Source organism: Lissotriton helveticus, chromosome 8 (genome assembly GCF_964261635.1).
Source record: "Lissotriton helveticus chromosome 8, aLisHel1.1, whole genome shotgun sequence".
Lineage (NCBI taxonomy): Eukaryota > Metazoa > Chordata > Amphibia > Caudata > Salamandridae > Lissotriton > Lissotriton helveticus.
Genome location: NC_136069.1, coordinates 804,921,299 through 804,940,015, shown reverse-complemented (window position 1 = coordinate 804,940,015; position 18,717 = coordinate 804,921,299). Strand labels below are relative to the sequence as shown.

Below are 18,717 nucleotides of genomic sequence, written 5' to 3'. Positions count from 1 at the left end.
GGCGTTTAAGAGCGAGATGGGCCTGTACGACGCGCAGCGATCCCGCGGCTTCCCTTCCTTGTGAATCACGACGATAGACGCAAGTCTTTGATCGAATGGGAGGGTACCCGCATCTAGCGATTCTAAAAACATTGAGCGAAGATGTGGTGCTATTTTATCTGGGCGTAGCTTATAAAGTTCGATGGGAAGTCCATTCGGACCCGTGGCCTTTCCCGATCTCACAGAGCGGAATGCGGTCGCGACCTCCTCAACAGAGAGTGTCGCGTCCATCAGTTCCCTATCCAGATCCGACAAGCAGGGCAAAGCAATGTCTCTCAGAAGCAGATGCGAATCCTGTTCCGGTCTGTCCGATACTGGGGAGTACACGGTTTGGAAATACTCAGAAAAACACTCCACAATCTCAACCGGGTCAGTCACTCTCACTCCATCCGCTCTCTCAATCGAAGGAACCACACGACTAGCCCTCTCCGTCTTGTCCAACCAAGCTATCAACTTTCCAGCCTTATCACCCACGTCATACAAACGGCCTTGCTGCTCTCTACTCATCACCTTGGCGGCATCAGTGACCAACGCTCTATAGTCAGTTTGTTTGAGGCTGAGAAGGTGTAACCTGTCCTGGGTAACATCAGATTCCAGCTCTCTTTCTATGTCTGATATCTCAGTTTCAAGTCGGACCACTGCCTCACACTTACGTTTCTTAGCGGTATTAATTAACGATAAGGCGTGGCCGCGGATGACCGTCTTATAGGCTTCCCATAGGCAGACAGACGAAGACACAGACCCCACATTCTCCACAAAATAATGGTCGAGTGATTTGATCAATTCCGTGCGAATCTTAGGGTCACGGAGATACCAAGGGTTGATCAGGGCTTCCCGGCCCTCAGTTCCCGGTCCCGTTTCCATTACGAGCCATAAGGGGGAGTGATCTGAAATACCCCTAGCCAAATGTCTGATCTCCTTAACAAGTGGGGCCTGTGTTGCGGGCATCAGGATATAGTCAAGTCTCGAGAGACTACCGTGTGCACCAGAATAAAAGGTGTATTGTAATTGTCCAGGGTATAGCAGCCTCCAGCAGTCTATCAGTCCCAGAGTATCAAGGAAGCCACCCAGCCAGGACTGGGACCTCCCAAGATCCCTAGGTGGGTGGGTAGCGATCGATATTTCCGGAGACCACAGAGTTAAAATCACCGCCCACCACAAGGATGCATTCTGGGAGCCCCAGTATCACCCTCCCCAAGTCAGCAAAGGTCGTAGTCTGAAGGCCAGGCGGAACATAAACGGAGAGCAAAGTGATGACCTTCCCCTCCCATCGCCCAGTAATTGCGGCATATCGCCCCCTGTCGTCAAGAATGACAGCATCGATCTCAAGGGGGAGGGAGACTCTGACCAAGATACCCACCCCCCTAGAGCCAGTGGTGAAGCCGGAGTGTGCCAGGAGACGGTAGCCCCTTCGATTCATGGCCTGGCATGTATTGCCTATCAGATGTGTTTCTTGCAACAGCACAACATCAGGGGAGAGACGTCTCAGGAGTTGTAACACCACGCCACATTTTATCCTGTCCCCCAACCCGTTAACATTCCAACACAGCAATTTGAGCCCCCTAACCCCCATCCCGAACGTAGTCGCAGCATCCACCCCACATTAGTCGCAACAGCCAAGTCCAAAAGTCCATCAATATAGTGCCTTGAAGTGAACCAAACAATAACAACTTCCCCCCCTCCCCCCCAACCTACCCTCGAAACAAGACCCCCCACCCTGCACCCCTGCGTTAGACTCAAAGGCCCCCCCAACTTGCAGTGTGCCTGTCGCCCTAGCAAATAACTAATCTACAAAAAGAAACCCCAGAGGAGGAAGAGACTCACTCCCTCCGCCACCCCTGGAGAACCACCTCAATTAAGGCAAGTTAAAGTATCCGGAAACCATGCCGAAAGATCTATATGTAGTCCAGCGAACCAAGTCACATTACTATTCCTGTTCCATCAGTCCACCCCCGGCTCCACCGGAATGTTCAGGGTGTTCCTGCTGCCTGGGCAGTGTGTCGAGCCAGTCACTTGCAGCCTTAGGGTGATCAAAGAAGAACGTCCGATCTCCATGTTCCACACGTAGCCGAGCTGGAAATAGCATTGCGTATTTCATGTCCCTGTCTCTCAATCGTCTCTTCACTCCCTGAAACCCCAACCTTTGCTTCTGCACCAACTGAGTGAAGTCGGGGTAGAAACTCACCGTCGTATTCTTAAATTTCGTGGGGCCACCCAAGCGCGATGCCTGCAGGAGAGAGTCCAGATCACGGAAATGAAATATCCTGGCGATTATGGCCCGCGGGGTAGCACCCAGCTTAGGTTTACCACCCGGCACTCTATGAGCCCGCTCCACCGCAAAGAATTTACTCAGGCCTTTGGGTGCGAGATGATTGACGATGAGGTCCTCCACGATGAGGTCGACATTTAAGTTGTCTGAATTCTCAGGGACACCCACAATACGGACGTTGTTCCGCCTAGAACGACTTTCAAAATCCTCCAAACGACGGGAGAAGGAGTCATTAGAGGACTGTAGATCGCGGACCTCCGTTTGTAGATCGGAGACGTCCGTCGTGAGGCTAGAAGTCTTCAAGTCCAGGGATTTAACTTTTTCGTTCGTTTTAGCTAAATCCGCCCTGATCAAGTTGACATCGATCGCCCCTGTATCCAGTTTTTGCGCCAGGGTTTCATACTGCACACCGATTGAGGTCTGCATACTCGCAATGGCGCCCATAATATCGTGCAGAGTCGGGTCTTCGTCCGCCATAGGGTCATCTCCCTTGTCTGCCGGAGGCTTGCCCGTTCCACCGGGGGATCCCTTAGGATGGGTGTATCGGTCCATGACATTAGATTGTATGGAGCCCCCACGGTGAACAGTCTTGGTCTTTCGCTTTTCAACCTCTGGCTTGCCGGCCATTTTGGAAGCTGCGCCCCCGAGGGGACCCCGAGATCTGGTGAAAATGGCTACGTCAAATCACCCACAGATGCTCAACCAAAGGACAGTGTGTTCCACGTCACACACCGAGCGGTGATATACAGTCCCAGCCCTGAAGTGGGACAGCGAAGTGAAGCAGTCCGTGGGCGGCGGGGTAAAATCCACTGCGTAGAAGGGTCCGGGCCAAAAGCGAAACCGAAAGCCAAGTCCAGGGTCGAAAGTAGGATCAGGGAAGCCGCTGTTGTTCAATTACCGTCCAGGCAGATCTTCAACTCGAGCCTGGGGCAGATCCGTGGAGCAGGCCAGGAAAGTTCAGATCGTCATAAAATCGGTTCCCTCGGACCAAATCAATTTTTGCAAGCAACTATCATATCAGTTGGGTTGCATCTTCAATGATCCGTCGTCATAACCAGGATTATAGTCAGGATAAATGCCGGAGGTGGCGAAGGTCCGGGAGCCCTGTGCTCATGCGACCATCCCGGTTGCGCGCAAAGCTCCTCCCCGCTTTTCACCTCTTTCGTGGCTACGGAAAGGGCACCCCGCCACGTCTGCCCCAGTAACCACTGGTCTACGCAAGCTGCACAGCCTCTGCGTGGCCGCGGACGTGGCACTCATTAACCTTGCGGGTCTGGGAGTCAGCAGGTGGGTCAGTCCACCCCCCCCTGCAGTAGCCTCCAAACCCTCCTACTCCGACCCTTCAGGACCATCAGCGGCCAGTGGGTGGCAGGATTTGCCATCACCTCCCCCACTGGCAATACATCACATCGGACAGGTGGGTTTTGCAAATAGTCCGAAGGGGCTACTCCCTCCCCTTCAATACTGCCCCTCCCTCCATGCCACCATCTTTCGATCGCATGTCAGAGGATCGTCTGGCACTTCTCTTTTTTTTATTTATTTTTTTTAAATCTCTTTATTAGCATCAGATTGGTCCGTGCAAGCATACAAATACACAAGAAATTGTCGACAATAAAAACGGTAATGATCGTTATACAAAAGAAGTACATGGATGACTAGACCAATGACATTACAGGTAGTGTAGCACATTCTAGATTCTTATTTTCACTTTTCCATACCTGAAGGAGAATTGCACATGCGGTATAAAGAGATACAACTTTTCACAAACAAAACGAAAACAAGTGAGCCTTCATGACAGACAGAGCGGCAAGCAATACACCTAGTGACTAGTAAGATGGCATAACCAGAGGCATAGGCAGACGAGGGTAATTAAAACGACAAGCGTAAGGACTAGGGCGAAGCAACCACCCCATCCGGGGCAAGGCGTGCAAGGGAACTGAAGAGGGAGACGCCCCGGCCCCAAGCAGCACACAGTCCAAAATCAGCAGCTCACTCATAACCCACTCCAGTGGTGTGTGGACGTTAAGCCCTGCAGACCCCAATAGGCAGCGCACTGGTGGTGCAGCTACAATCACCTAGCCCACCCCCTCTGGGACAATTGAGCTAGCAGCCTGGGAGTGTGTATCCCGTGTAATCTTGCTAAGATACTGTCGATATGGGCCCCAAATGTCAAGTGGGCGTGAGGCTGTAGGAATCTGGGTGGAATATTCCACACTATTGGTGTTACATTGGGCAAGGCTGCGCATCCAATTCACGGAAGTAGGGATTCGCCTGGACCCCCAAAGTAAAGCAATTTCCCTTTTCGCCAGCAAGAAACCTATGGCGGCAAGCTTACGCGTGGCCCGGGGGAACTCTGCGACATAGCCAAGCAGTGCAATTTCCGGCTTATGTTGCAGTTCGCACTCTAGAATGTCTCCCAAAATGTGGTGTACCTGTAGCCAGTAAGTGTGCAGTTTCGGACAGGTCCATGTGAGATGTGCAAAATCGGCATGGGGAGCTTTGCATTTAGGGCAGTGATGAGGTCTGTTTGGATCGATTCTGTGGGCCAACGCCGGAGTGAAGTATAGTCGCCTCAAAAATTTGAAATGAATTAGTTTGTGTCTACTGTTAATAGAGACCTCTTTAGTGGAGCGGCAACAGGCATCCCATTGGGCATCTGTGATGGGGCCGCCCAAATCAAGCTCCCACGCCGCCCGAACCCTCGCATCCGAAGACGGGAGGGCCGCCACACAAAGTCCATACAACCTGGAGACCATATGGGCTCCCGTTTGCGACTGGAGTAGAAAAGTCAGTGCTGTCATTTCATCCGGCGGCAATGGGAACGACGGAAACTGCGCTCTAAGCAGGGACCTCAGTCTGGTCAGGACAAAGGAATCCATAAATGTCCGGTCCGTGAACCGTGGATCCTCGGACACAGAGAAAACATGTCCGTCCGGAAACAGATCTCCTATTGTGGTGAGCTGGTATTTGGCCAGCGTTCTGCAGACCACCGCTTCCGCAGTGATGGGGAGCCAGTGAGGGTTAGGTAATGGAAGAGCCGGGGAATACAGTACGTCCAGCTGGAGCAGTCTACGCACCTGCATCCAGGCCCACGATGTAGTGGACACAGTTTGTATGTCAAGGGGGTCACGCGGAAAGCCTCCGGGCAAGATCGAGTTGAGGGTAAGTGGCAGCACCAAGTCTGCTTCAGGTCTCAAATACGGGATCCGAGCGTCCGGGTGAAACCAAGGGTGTGCATAGGCGCACTGCGCGACCAGGTAATAAATATAAAAGTCCGGCACTCCAAAGCCACCCCGCTCATAAGGCAGCGTTAAAATGCGCCAAGAAACTCGCGGCCTTTTATCCCCCCACACTAACCGCAACAACAATGAGCGGAGCTGCGTGAAGAAAATCCGAGTGAGCGGGACCGGTATGTTATTAAATAAGTACAGAAAGCGGGGAAGAATGATCATTTTAATTATGGCGATACGGCCGGCCATAGAGATAGGGAGGCGAATCCACCGTGCAATATTATCCTCCAGAAAGTCCAACGCCCGCCCATAGTTAAGACGAATCATGGATACCGTTTCTAGATGAATGTGGATACCCAGATATTTCACCGAGTCTGTATTCCATTCCAGCGGGAACGGGCAGTCCCAGCGAGCAGTGGAGGGGGTGAGCGGAAAGATCTCAGATTTATGCCAATTAATACGAAGACCGGAGTACCTCCCAAAGCGTTCCACCTCAAGCAGCAAAGGTGACAGGTTGGTCTCCGGAGACCTGACATACAGAATGGTATCATCAGCGTAGAGGGAGACGAGCAACGGGCCTGTCCGGAACTGGAGCCCGCGGTGCAGGTGGCGCTCCTGAAAATGACGTACCACAGGGTCCATGGCTAGAATATATAACAGAGGGGACAGGGGGCATCCCTGCCTGGTTCCCCGGGAAAGAGGGAAGCTATCAGAGAGCGTGCCATTAAGGCGCAGTCTCGCTCTGGGGGCAGTATAAAGCAGCTCGACCGTGGAGACAAACAAGGACGGCATGCCCATGCGGTGCATGACAGATAGAAAGAACGACCATTCTAAGGTGTCAAATGCCTTCTCGGCGTCTAAAAACACCGCAGCTGCCGGCGTAGTCGGCTCAATTTTGTGAAGAACAGAAAACAGCGTCCGCAGATTAAAGGAGGTGGATCTATGGGGAACGAACCCGGACTGGGCTGGCGAAATGATAGACTCCATAAGTAAAGATAGTCGGGTGGCAAGGACTTTCGCCAAAATTTTATAGTCAAGATTGAGCAGGGAAAGGGGCCTGTAGGAACCGCACCTAGTGGGGTCCCGATCCGGTTTGGGGAGTAAGATGATAACGGCCTCCCGCAATGTGGGTGGCAGAATCCCCGTCTCGAGTGACTCCGCATACACCTCAATCAGGCGAGGTACCAGTTCCTCCTTGTACTCCTTATAGAAGTCAGCTGAAAAGCCATCTAGCCCCGGCGCCGACGAGCTTTTCAATGCATCAATGGCTTCCACAACGCTGTCCGGTTCAATAGGCATCGCCAGAAAGTCCTGCATGTGTTTTTCCAGGAAGACCATAGAGATTTCGTTAATATAGGGGCCAGGGTCGCGACAGTCAGCCGATAGTCCCGAGGTGTACAAGTCCTTGTAGTAGGATAGGAAGGCATCGCAGATGGCAGGGGTGGTCTGATGACGAGCTCCCTGATCATCTACCATGTCCGAGATAAATGAAGCCTGGCGGGGGGGACGAAGCAGATGGGCCAAGAGCTTGCCAGGCCTGTCTCCTTCACCATACTGCCTAGCCGAGTGTTGTGTGCAGAGATATGTCAGTTCTCTGTCTGCAGTGTCTCTGAACTCTTGCAGCAGTGCCAACCTCTTTGCCTCCACCCCACCATCCGTGTCAGTGAGCGTGTTAGTGTCCAAAGCGGCAATGTCCTTCTCAATACGGGTCAGGGAGGCACGGATGTCGCGCAAAGCCCCTACATGTTTGTTGATGCAAACCCCCCTAATGGTGGCCTTGAAACCCTCCCACAATGTAGCCCAAGTGTCCACTGTGCCCTCGTTTAACTCAAAGTACTCCTCTATGGCAGTGCGAATGTCCTCCTTGAAGACCGGGTCAGCTAACGCCCTGCCAGGAAAACGCCATTGTTTCTCGTACCCTCCCAACCTGGGGATGAGCAGGGTCAGCACTATGGGAGAGTGGTCAGACAGAGTGCGCGGGAGTGTCAAATGGTCACTCACCCAACCGGCTACCCCTGGGGAAAGGAGCCAGTAGTCTATTCTGGTGCTAGTGTTGTGATACCCCGAGTGGTGGGTGTAGACGGGTGAGGTGGAATGCAAACGGGCCTCAATGTCAATCAGTGAGTAATGAGCGCACACATCCGCCAGCACAGCACGGGAGCGGGGCTTACAATCCGGGGAAGAGGAGGTGCTGTCCCTGGCAGGGGTCATGAGCAGGTTAAAGTCACCCCCCAGTATCATCATATCAGTGTCTAATCTCAGCAGAACATCCTGAAGTCCCCGGAAGAAGGCAGGGGAGTCCGAATTGGGGCCATATATTCCAACAAAGGTGACCTTAAAGCCCAGAAGCACACCCGTAACCACAACATATCTGCCATCTACATCCAATATGCTGTCTGAGAGCACGAATGGAACACGTCGATGTATCAGGATTGCAACCCCCCTTGCATATCTGCTATAGCTAGAAAAAAATCTGTGCGCGCCCCAGCTTTTTGCAAAGGAGGAAGAGTCAGCATCCACTAGGTGTGTCTCCTGCAAAAATAGGACATCCACCCCATGCCGCGCTGCATAGTTCAGAACCTGTCGCCTTTTCCTCGTATCATTTAAACCTCGGACGTTCCAAGACATGGAGGTGAGCCTGGAAGGACCAGACTGCTGCCCTAACTTAGCCATTCAAACTCGGTGGAATCGTAAGAAAACATGCGTGTACGGACCTGCCATTCCCTATCGCAAAAAAGGCATCACTTAGATAGAAAAACAGTGCGAATGCACAAACAACAAGACCAAAGCATAAACAAGCCCATCCCAACCACCCACCACCCAGCCACTCCTCAAGCCCAAGGAGGCTAAACCCACCCTTCCGGAAACAACCTAGAGCAACAAACAACAACAGTTGTCCACTAATGTACCTGTAAAATAAAGACAATGTTAGAGAAAAAAACAATGCGGCTCGCGCCATGGGGGTAGGCGACGCTCCGCCATGCAAGAACCACAACCGGGGCAACGTTCAAATGTCAGCAAGTATGAAAAAGCACTGCAAAAGTAAAAAAATAGGAACAGTAGTATCAGATGCAGATTACTGGGGCAAACACTCCGGATCGAGAAGATGGAAAGGTGCTAAGTCAGCCCTGACCGGTTTCGGCAAACAGGTCAGCACTAGCCTGCGAGTCAGTGTGCGGCGGAGACTGTTGAGCAACATCAGATTGTCGAGGGGACCCCCTGTTTTTGTAGGCTCGACAAAATTCCTGTGCCTCCGCAGGAGAGTCAAAAATGCGAAACCTGCCGTCCACGTCCACCCGGAGCCTGGCAGGATACAGCATACCATAGCGCAATCCCATTTTGCGCAAGGAGCTTTGACACCAGTGTATTTACGGCGTGCATCTTGGACCATGATGGTGAAGTCCGGGTAGAAAGAGAGCACATCTCCCTGCCACCGAACCTCGCCCGCCTCCCTGGCAGCCTTCAGCGCCGCATCTCTGTCCCTGAAGTTCATAAGCCTGGCAATAATGGGCCGGGGCGGCAGGCCAGGGTTAGGTCGGGGCCCCAGCGATCTGTGAGCGCGCTCAACCACGAAGCCAGCGGTAAACGTGTCTCGGCCAAAAAGTTCGATCAAGGAGGTGTTCCACAAAAGTGTCAAAGCGTCCGGTAGCTGTCGTCTCCGCCACGCCGATAATTCGGATATTATTGCGCCTGCTGCGCGCCTCTAAATCCTCGTTCTTAATTGCGACGTCTTTAAGGATCTTCTCCACTCGTTCCAACCTTTTCAGCGTCGACGCCGCACCATCCTCGAGGTCGGAAACTCTGGATTCCGCCAGGTCCAGACGCCTATCGTGCAGTTGGATCGTCGCGCCCATGTCCGCCATTTTCTTTTCGAGGGTATCAAAACGAGAATCCAAGGCCTTGAATCCAGCCCTCATCTCACCCATCATCTCAGCAACCATACCCGCAGTGTCTTTCGCTGCCAACTGGCCCCCAGTGTCTACCTCCGCCGCCGGCGAAGCTGCAGAAGCACGTACGGGTGCTGAACTGAAGGTAAGTCGCTTCTGGGTAACATCCTTCTTCACCATGTTGGAAGCAGTGGCGGGCAAATCGCCAGTGGCACAGGACTCTATGACAACAGCGGCACCCAGAGAGTCAAGCACAGTGTCCGGGCACCCCAGTAGCAAGGCGGGTAGGACGGGACCAGAGCAGGGGTACTCGGCGGTCCACCGTCCCAGGGCTGACTCACGCTGCGGGAGCCCACGAGTCGCCAAGGCGGTTGCACACAGGACAGCAGGGCATGAATCTGGCTGGAGGAGTGCGCCAGAGGCCAAGAAGTAGGGTCAGCAGGCGGCTGCGGCAGCCACCCGGCAGCAGCCGGCGGATCAAGGGGCCCACCAAAACAGGCAGCCAAAGGTGGTGTGGCGGGGGGACCCAGTAGGCAAGGCCTCGAGGCAAAGGCAACTCAGCTGGGCAAGGTCTCGCAGGTCAGGTAGCCAGCGTCGGTCACACGAAGCTGTACAGGCGGCAGCCAAACAGGGCCACCGCACCTGCAGGAGCGCAGGAGGCCAAGTTCCGCAGGGGGACAGGCGCAGGTCTTGGGTGCACGGTAGCGGTGGGGCAATGGAGGTAGGCCCCCACCGAGTGCAGCGACGCCAGGCCGTTCGCAGAGCGCCCTGAAGCCCGCCGGCCACACCCCTCGCCAAGCGCCCCTCAGCCCGCCGCCCGCGCTCCCCGCTCGCCGCCGCCCCACCCGGCGGTCCCCAAAAATCGAGGCCCCGGCTCCCAAGGCCGGACCAGGCCGCAAGTGCCGGTCACGCACCGAGGGGCCGCACCTCCACCCACGGAGACCACCGGGGCCGAGCAGCGGACCCGGGAGAGAACTGCAGCGGCCCTAGGGCCGAGGGGGACAGCAAGGGGGCAATCAGGAGACTCACCAGGCACTCCGCAGCTGCAACGTAACGGCCCGCGAGGCGCAGCCGGCCGCAGCACCACTCAGCTGTTCCGACCTTCCACGGTGTCCCCCGTCCTCCAGATCAGGCAGGCTGCATCAGTAGGCTCCAAGGATCGGCTGCAGGCGTAATTCGTCCTCAGCGCAGCGCCGGATCAGTGGCGAACGGCCCCGGTCATTTCTCGCCCGGCGGAGCTCTACGATCAGGCGGCCATTTCGTTCGCCCGCGTAGCCACGCCCCCCTCGTCTGGCACTTCTCTGCCAGGTAGTTTCCGCTCTCATGGCCAAGGGAACTATCCCTGCACCAGAAGTAGGTCGTGGTTGCTATTCCTGCTACTCGCTAGTGCCCAAGAAGGAAAAAGGCCTACGTCATATTCTAGACCTCGTACCTCAGGGCACTCAACAGCTTCCTCTGGAAGAAGTTCAAAATGGTCACGTTGGCTCAGGTCCTGTCTGTCCTCTACCCTGGAGACTGCATGGTGGCGTTGGACTTGTATGACGCCTATTTCCATATTTCCATCCTGCCAGCCCACAGACGTTATCTACGGTTCATGGTAGGCCACAAGCATTTTCAGTTCACCGTGCTCCCCTTCGGCCTCCCCAGTGCCCCTCGGGGTTCACGAAAGTCACATCTCATCTGGGTAGATCAGGGGTTCCAGTCTTCCCGTATCGCGACGACTGGCTGTTAAAGGCGGGCTCACCCCAGGCTGTCATCTCCTACCTCCAGACTATGGCAGACCTCCTTCACTCACTGGGGTTAACTATCAACGTGCCAAAGTCACACCTGACTCCTTCTCAGACACTCCCTTTAATCTAAGCTGTTATGGACACAGTGTAGTTTCGGGCCTATCCTCCTGAGCAGTGAGTCCTGGTTATTCGGGCTATGATACTGATGTTTCAGCCTCTATCCTGGATTCTGGTGAGAATGGCCCTGAGGCTGCTGGGCCACATGTCCTCCTGCATCCTGCTGGTGGATCATGCCAGATGGCATATGCGGCTCTGCAATGGGACCTGAAGTTCCAGTGGGCGCAGCCGCAGGGGAATCTTTCCGACCACGTCCAAACTTCGGAGGGAACTGCATAACAACTGCAGTGGTGGGTAATGAACCAAGATTGGGTTAGAGACAAATCCATCTCCCTTCCCCAACCAGAACTAATAGTGGTGACCGATGCATCACTCCTGGGATGGGGCGGCCATCTGGGATCGGCAGAGATCAGAGGAGTATGGTCTCTAGTGGAGTCCAGGCTCCATATTAATCTGTAGGAGCTCCGAATGATCCGCCTGGCACTGAAGGTATTCCTTCCCTCCCTATGGTCTCTGGTGGAGTCCATGCTCCATATTAATCTGTAGGAGCTCCGGGTGATCCGCCTGGCACTGAAGGTATTCCTTCCCTCCCTCAAGGTGTTCACAGGCAACACCACTGCCATGTGGTACTGCTACAAACAAGGCAGGGTGGGGTTGTGGACCATATTTCAAGAGGCTCTTCCCCTTTGAACATGGCTGGAACATCAGGTTATGACCCTGGTGGTTCAACACCTGGCAGGTTCTTTGAACGCCAGGGCGGACGAACTCCGTCGACGGTGCCTGGTGGATCACGAATGGCGTCTTCACTCGGAGGTGGCGCAAGGTCTCTTTGAGCCATAGGGAGACCCTTGGTTAGATCTGTTCGCACCCAAAGAGAATGTGCAATGACAGTTTTGCACGTTGGAGTTTCCAAGGCGGCACTCGCTCGACTATGCTTTTCGTCGCAAGTGGAACTGTGGCATCCTGTACACCTTTCGGCCTGTACCACTTCTGCCCGAGTGCTGAAGAAGATCAAGCGCGACCGGGCCCAAGTCATTCTTGTGACTCCGGACTGGGCACGAAGAGTCTGGTACCCAGAGCTCCTGAGCATGGCAATTGATCCACTAATCACACTGCCCCTTGGGGAGGATATTTTGACGCAGCAACAGGGGACGGTCCTCCACTCAAACCTGTCCAGCCTCCACCTCCTTGCGTGGAGATTGAGTGGCAACAGTTGACAGCTTTTGACCTTCCGCCCGAAGTCTGTAACGTCATCTTGGCAGCCAGGCGTGCCTCCACAAAAACAGTATATGCCTGTAGATGGAATACGTTTGTGGCATGATGTACAGCAAAGGCTATGAATCCCCTCTCTGACCCTCTTTCTGAGGTTCTCTTGTTCATCCTTTCTTTGCCCCAGCAGAGCTCTGCTCTGGGCACTCTTGCAGCTATTTCTGCTTTCTTCCAGCTGTCAGATCAGCCCTCCTTGTTCAAGTCCCCTATTGTAAACAGATTCTTTGCGGGAATTTTTCATCTCTTTCCTCCATCTCTTTTCATAATGCCCCAGTGGGACTTGAATCTTGTCTTAACTTATCTTATGTGTGTTCCCTCTAGCCTCTTTACAACTGGTTTCTCAGGCATCTTACTTTGAAAACTGCCATCCCTGTTGCCATCACTTCTGCTCACAGGGTTAGTGAGCTCCGGGCTCTAGCCTCTAAGCCCACTTTCTTCTCTGTGCACCGGACAAAGTGGCGCATAGGACGAGACCCTCGTTCCTTCCTAAAGTGGTTACAGCATTACACATAGGACAAACAATAACTTTGCCCACCTTTTTCCCACCTCCGCACCCTTTAAAGGAGGAGAGACTCCACCGTCTGGACCCAAAACATGCGCTGTCCTTCGACCTTGATCACACAAAAGATTTTTGGGTGGTTGATCAACTCTTTGTTGGCTATGTGGGTGCCTTGTAAGGTTGGGCTGTCCAAAAGCGTACCGTCTCTCAATAGGTTGTCCTTTTTATTAAAGTCTGTTACGCTTTGGCGAAATAGGAACCTCCAGCGGGGCTGCATGCTCATTCCACTAGGACTACAGGAGCAAATACTGCATTGGCACGTGAAGTCCCACTTCTTGGCATCTACCAGGCGGCCAAGTGTGCATCCTTGCACATGTTTGTGAGAAATTGGCCTGGCATATATAGAAAGAGGAAATTCCTTCAGAAGAATATTTTTGTCCAGGAAGGTGTCCTTCCCTGCACAAAAACAATCCTGTTACAATGCAGGCATCCTTGCACCATGGTGCCAGGGTGCCTGTCTTGGTGCTAGGCAGCACATAGTGCGCCAGCGTAAGGAAAAGACAGGAATGCGCCACACGTTACATTATTATCTTTCTATGGACGATACCCATTCCTGCACTCCTGGGCATTCCCCCAAGAGCTGAGACTATGTACTTTTCTGTACAATATATCTACCTGTTTTAATTTCCCTCCCTCATGTATCCGGGACTTTGACTACTTGTTTCCTTGCATTATGTATCCATATTTTACCCAATTGATCCCTCCCTTCCCTTTGCTTTGTACACCACCCCTTAATACTGTAAAGCGCTCGGATACCCTCACGGGTCTGGTTCGCGCTATATAAAACTATTAAATAAATAAATAAATAAATAATAGAAAGCTATCCTAGTGGTAGCTGTGGAGAGCAGCCTTCAGGCTAAGTCTTGAAGGAATGTAAAGCAGCTTGTTTTACCAGTCTATAATCTCGTGAATGACCAAACGAAAGGAGAACCACACCAGGTATATATATATAGAATATATGTATTTATTCTAAACACATTCCTCTTGTGTAATTATGAGGCTAGAGGCAAAAGTACATTCAGTAAACTTAATTAGCACACAGTAAATTAGCACAATATACTTTGTGCCCTAGGGGCGTACCAAACTATATATTAAGAAAGTGGTATAAGAACCACGACTAACATAGAGACCAGGCCTAGAGCCTGTAGAACCGCTGGGGCCACCAGGAACCACCCAAGGTAGTGACACAGGGGACCCACGGGGGACGCGTGCAGTGTCTAAACACAGCCGCGAATCACCATTGACTTCTATGGGGAAAGTCGCGGTTCGAATTTTAAAGATTAAGGACACTTAGAAGAGGACTTGGAGCAAACCCCTTTAGAACTAGGAGGTTCTAGAGTCAATACCCACGGGAGCACCGGAATACTCGAGTTACCTCACCCAGGGAAGCCGGGTGCATAGGTTCTTTTCGTGTCGGGTTTCGTCGTCGATTTCAATGGCGATCTGCTGCAAAGTGCTGCTGGCGTCCAAGTGGATAGTGTCTGGGTGGATCCAACCCTGGATCAAGGAAGAGAAGAACCTGAAAGCAGAGGGGACAGAGTCTGGGTCACTTGCCAGTGTCCAGGAAGGCGATGAGCGGATGCCCACCAATGTCGGATGAAGAAGGTGAAGCTTGATTCTTCAGCCACGAGGACCAGGAGGCGTCGACGATGACCAGGTGCTGGATCTGAGCTGTCTCACGAAGGATGTCGAGTGCTGCGGTGTCGGTTTCCGGAATGGACCCAACAAGCCTTGGCAACAGCAACCGCCGCAGAAATCAGAGATTGGCTTCGGTGCAGACCAGCAAGGTCTGAGGGACTCACCACTCAGTGGGGAGTCAGGGCTCATCTTGAGCAACCAGGGAAGCCCAATAGAAAGTAGAGTGACCTTCGTGGGGACCCACCAGTCGACGGACCAGGGATCCCGAAGGGGCCTCGAGTAGAAATGCTAGAAGAGGGCTCACGGAACACTCATGGAGTGTAGGCTCACAATCTTTGGTGCAGATGGTGCTCGGGGCTTGGACTACAAGTAGCCCACTGCACAACTTTGGGAAAGCTCGGGAAGTCGATGCACTTGCGAATGTGCACAGTGTCCAGGAGTTCCTGTTCCACGTCACTCCTGAGGGCTGCGGGTCTCCGCTTTGTTGGGATCGCGGGTCGGCCTCTGAGTAGTCTGGAAGTCCGTGTCCTGAGTCGCAAATACTTCGGAGTCTGACGGGAGCTTCGGAAATGCAGACCTGCAAGATGCTTCTTTGGTGCCTGTTTGAACAGGGGAGTCACTCCTTGACCCCAAGGGAGATTCTTCAGTCCTCTAGTCTTTAGTAGTGTGTTGAAGCTCCAGGATTCAGCTTCAGAGTTTCATCCAGGTATAATCTAAAGTCCTGTTGCCAGGAGTCCCTTACTTATACTAAAGAAAGGGGTTGGACATACTCTGGGGACCCATCTATGGGATGGTCGGGGAAGAGCGGTGGTCACACCCCTTTCCCTTTGTCCAGTTTCACGGCAGAGTAGGGGCTGAGTGCCCCTGCAACCGGTTTGAACTGGGGTATGCACAGGGACACCAAGTGTGCCCCCAGCACTGTCTGAAAAGCATTCTCTAAATGCACCCACCCAGCCCCAATGCACTAAAGCCTGTCTGGGAGGTGGTTACACCTCCCTGTGACAGGAAACCTATTGTCCAGGCCTCCCCTGCCGGAGTTCTGTCCAGCAGCAGGAGGTCAGACCCGTGTCTGCAGCATCCATTTTGTGATGCTAGGGTTATTTTAAACTATTACCCGTTACGTCAGTGTGTACATGTCTCTCCCTCTTGAAGGGTGGAATTCTACCATTCTACCAGCACTGGCGGGGGGGGAGGGGGAAGGGGTAGGATTTCAAAGTGTTTGACAACAAACACAACATGTTTTCATGCAGCCATTCCAAAGTTAGTGTTTACCACAAGGTTATAATGCACTTAAGAGTATATGGTCTGAAACGAGTACTACCCCCTGCCGCGAAAGGTGTTAGAGAGAATAAATGCGGAACTTAGGGCCTTCCTTTGGCTGGGCAAACAACCGAGGGTCGCGCTGAGCACTCTTCAACGTCACCAGTATAGCGGAGGGATATCTCTCCCAAATTTGAAAGCCTATTATTGGGCAGAACATTTAGCCCCTATTAATGACTGGCTACATGCATCTGGGGACCACCCCACATATGCGTATATCAAAATTAGACTAGGACACTTGTAACTACGTTACTATAGGTTCGCTAGATAACCCTCATAAATGCTATGTTTAATATTGTGCGGTTTATGTTGATTCTCCGCCCCACATAGACGTTGTGGCATTTATCATCGGGTGATCTAGTGTGCTACATGCCAGCCTCAAGCCTGAGGCAACCTCTGGAGTAGCGTAGTAGTGTCCAGAGATGTGTGTAGGTACCACCACAAAAGAAGGTTATTCTTAAAAAGCAAATCTACATCCAAACAACTACTTTAATTATAAACGGATGTGATTTGTTATTAAAAGAAACGAACGGGTATACTCTTGGATCAAGTGACTGGATCCTCGCATATCACTTTAAACAGTCAACATGTTTCAGCTCCTTGTTGCCCAGCCGGGTCTATGGAGCATTCGTCAGGACAAACAGGTTAAAATTTTATACTCACACCTTTTGTGTAGTATTCAGGGGTCTTAAATTTACCCACCGTAGTTTTATTGCAAGGCTCAGTTTACCTTATCAGTAGGTGATGTGTACGTCCTCGGGGGAATTTGGACAGAAGAGTCCCAGGCCGCAGTATGAGGTGAATTCCGCGTCTGGTGCTGGCTCTGCCCCCGAACCATCGGTCCGGGGGCAGAGCCAGCACCAGACGCGGAATTCGCCTCATACTGCGGCCTGGGACTCTTCTGTCCAAATTCCCCCGAGGACGTACACATCACCTACTGATAAGGTAAACTGAGCCTTGCAATAACACTACGGTCTAGAGAACCTATAGTAACGTAGTTACAAGTGTCCTAGTCTAATTTTGATATACGCATCTTAACCTGGGGAACTGACTGGACACCAATTCCTCCTCCCTATTTTGATTAAGAAAACACCCCACATATGCCCTAGAAAGATACCGCATGGACGCCCGGCCTTGTATTTATTACCTATATGAAGGGAAGGGAAGGACGAAACTTCTTCCGGCCACGGGGCTTACCCTGGCGATGTGGAACAAAGCGTCGGCACGCACGGGATGGAAGAAAAAAACCTACCCGCCAGACCCCGACCTGGCAATGTACGTGGTTGACAGAACTGAATAAATTAAAGGGCTTCCATCGATGAGATGATATTGGGATCTCAAATATAGGTGACATAATAGATAAGGGGGAGTTGAAATCCTTTGCTGCGCTTAAAATGGAATTTGGCCTACACAGCACACAGATTTTTAAATATACACAACTACGACACGCGTGGCGTGCAGAAAAAATCCAATTGGACACACTCCCAGAATACGCTCCCTTGGAGGGCAGACTACTGCAGGAACAAATCCAAGAAAAGGTAGTTTCCCTCACGTATAAACATTGATGAATAACATGGCAGACGACCTGGGCGACGTGGGAGACCGAAGTGGGGGAAATGGATACGGTAGACTGGGACATAGTACTAATGCATCCTAGAGAAGTAGCTATAAAGTCCAGGCTACGACTTATACAATACAATGTGCTACACAGAACATACTATGATAGGGTGAGACTACACAAGATGGGTAGGATTGGTGACGGGAGATGTCTGAGATGTGGCAGTGCTGAAGGAGACTTCTACCACATCATTTGGTCATGCCCTACAATACAGAAATATTGGCAAGAAGTGTTGAAGGAGTTGGGTGAGGTTCTTGAGGCCCCATTGCAACCGGATCCTAAAATGGTCCTTTTAGGAATGACAAGTGATGTAGACCTTGCCTGTCCCCTGCTGATCTTTCTGGTCCTAGCACTGGTAATAGCAAAAAGGGATGTAGCTAAGTACTGGGGAACGGACACACTGCCACAACTGGAGGAGTGGAGACGAGGGCTGGATGTCTATATGGCTGCGGAAAGGGTCACATACAAGGTGAGAGGTTGCCCCAAGAAATTTAGCAGAGTACGGGGGAAATGGAGAAAATTCCATGGGCTGGATGGGGGGTTGTAGGATGGGACTTAAGGTGGACAGAAATACAAGGGAACACAGATCTCACTTTAGGAGAATCGGGAAATGAGACAAGCAAACCGCCACAGATCTAACCAGACAGTCTATGGGTGGTTTGAACTGGATGGAATTTCTGCTGAGAAACTGGGGGGATGGGTGGTTGAGGGTAAGGGAATGGAGACCGAAGATGATATGAGTGTAATGTTGTACCATGCTAAATTGCAAATAAAAATGTTTATTAAAAAAAGAGTATATGGTCTGGCTGCATCACAGAACAGCCTCAGAGAGTAGGTTCCGAAAGCTGCAGAGGGGCCCAGCTCATGCATGGGCACCCTCTCACACAAAAGCAAGCACTCTGCCTTCAGGATTGATAAGGCCTGCCTAGGAGTGACTTATAGGGTTATATGTGTCAGTGATTAAAGGTAGATATAGGTAGCCTATATCTTAGTAAGGGGTGCATGCACCACCTTACCCAGGCTGCAGTTGCAGACCTGTGG

The 18,717-nt window shown here is 52.2% G+C and overlaps 1 protein-coding gene across 2 annotated transcripts in view; it reads left to right on the top strand.

Annotated features, from left to right (window-relative positions):
• The window catches only part of GGACT (gamma-glutamylamine cyclotransferase), a 501,502-nt gene that overhangs the window by 154,662 nt on the left and 328,123 nt on the right, over positions 1–18,717 (top strand). The gene's annotated exons all lie outside the window — the stretch shown is intronic.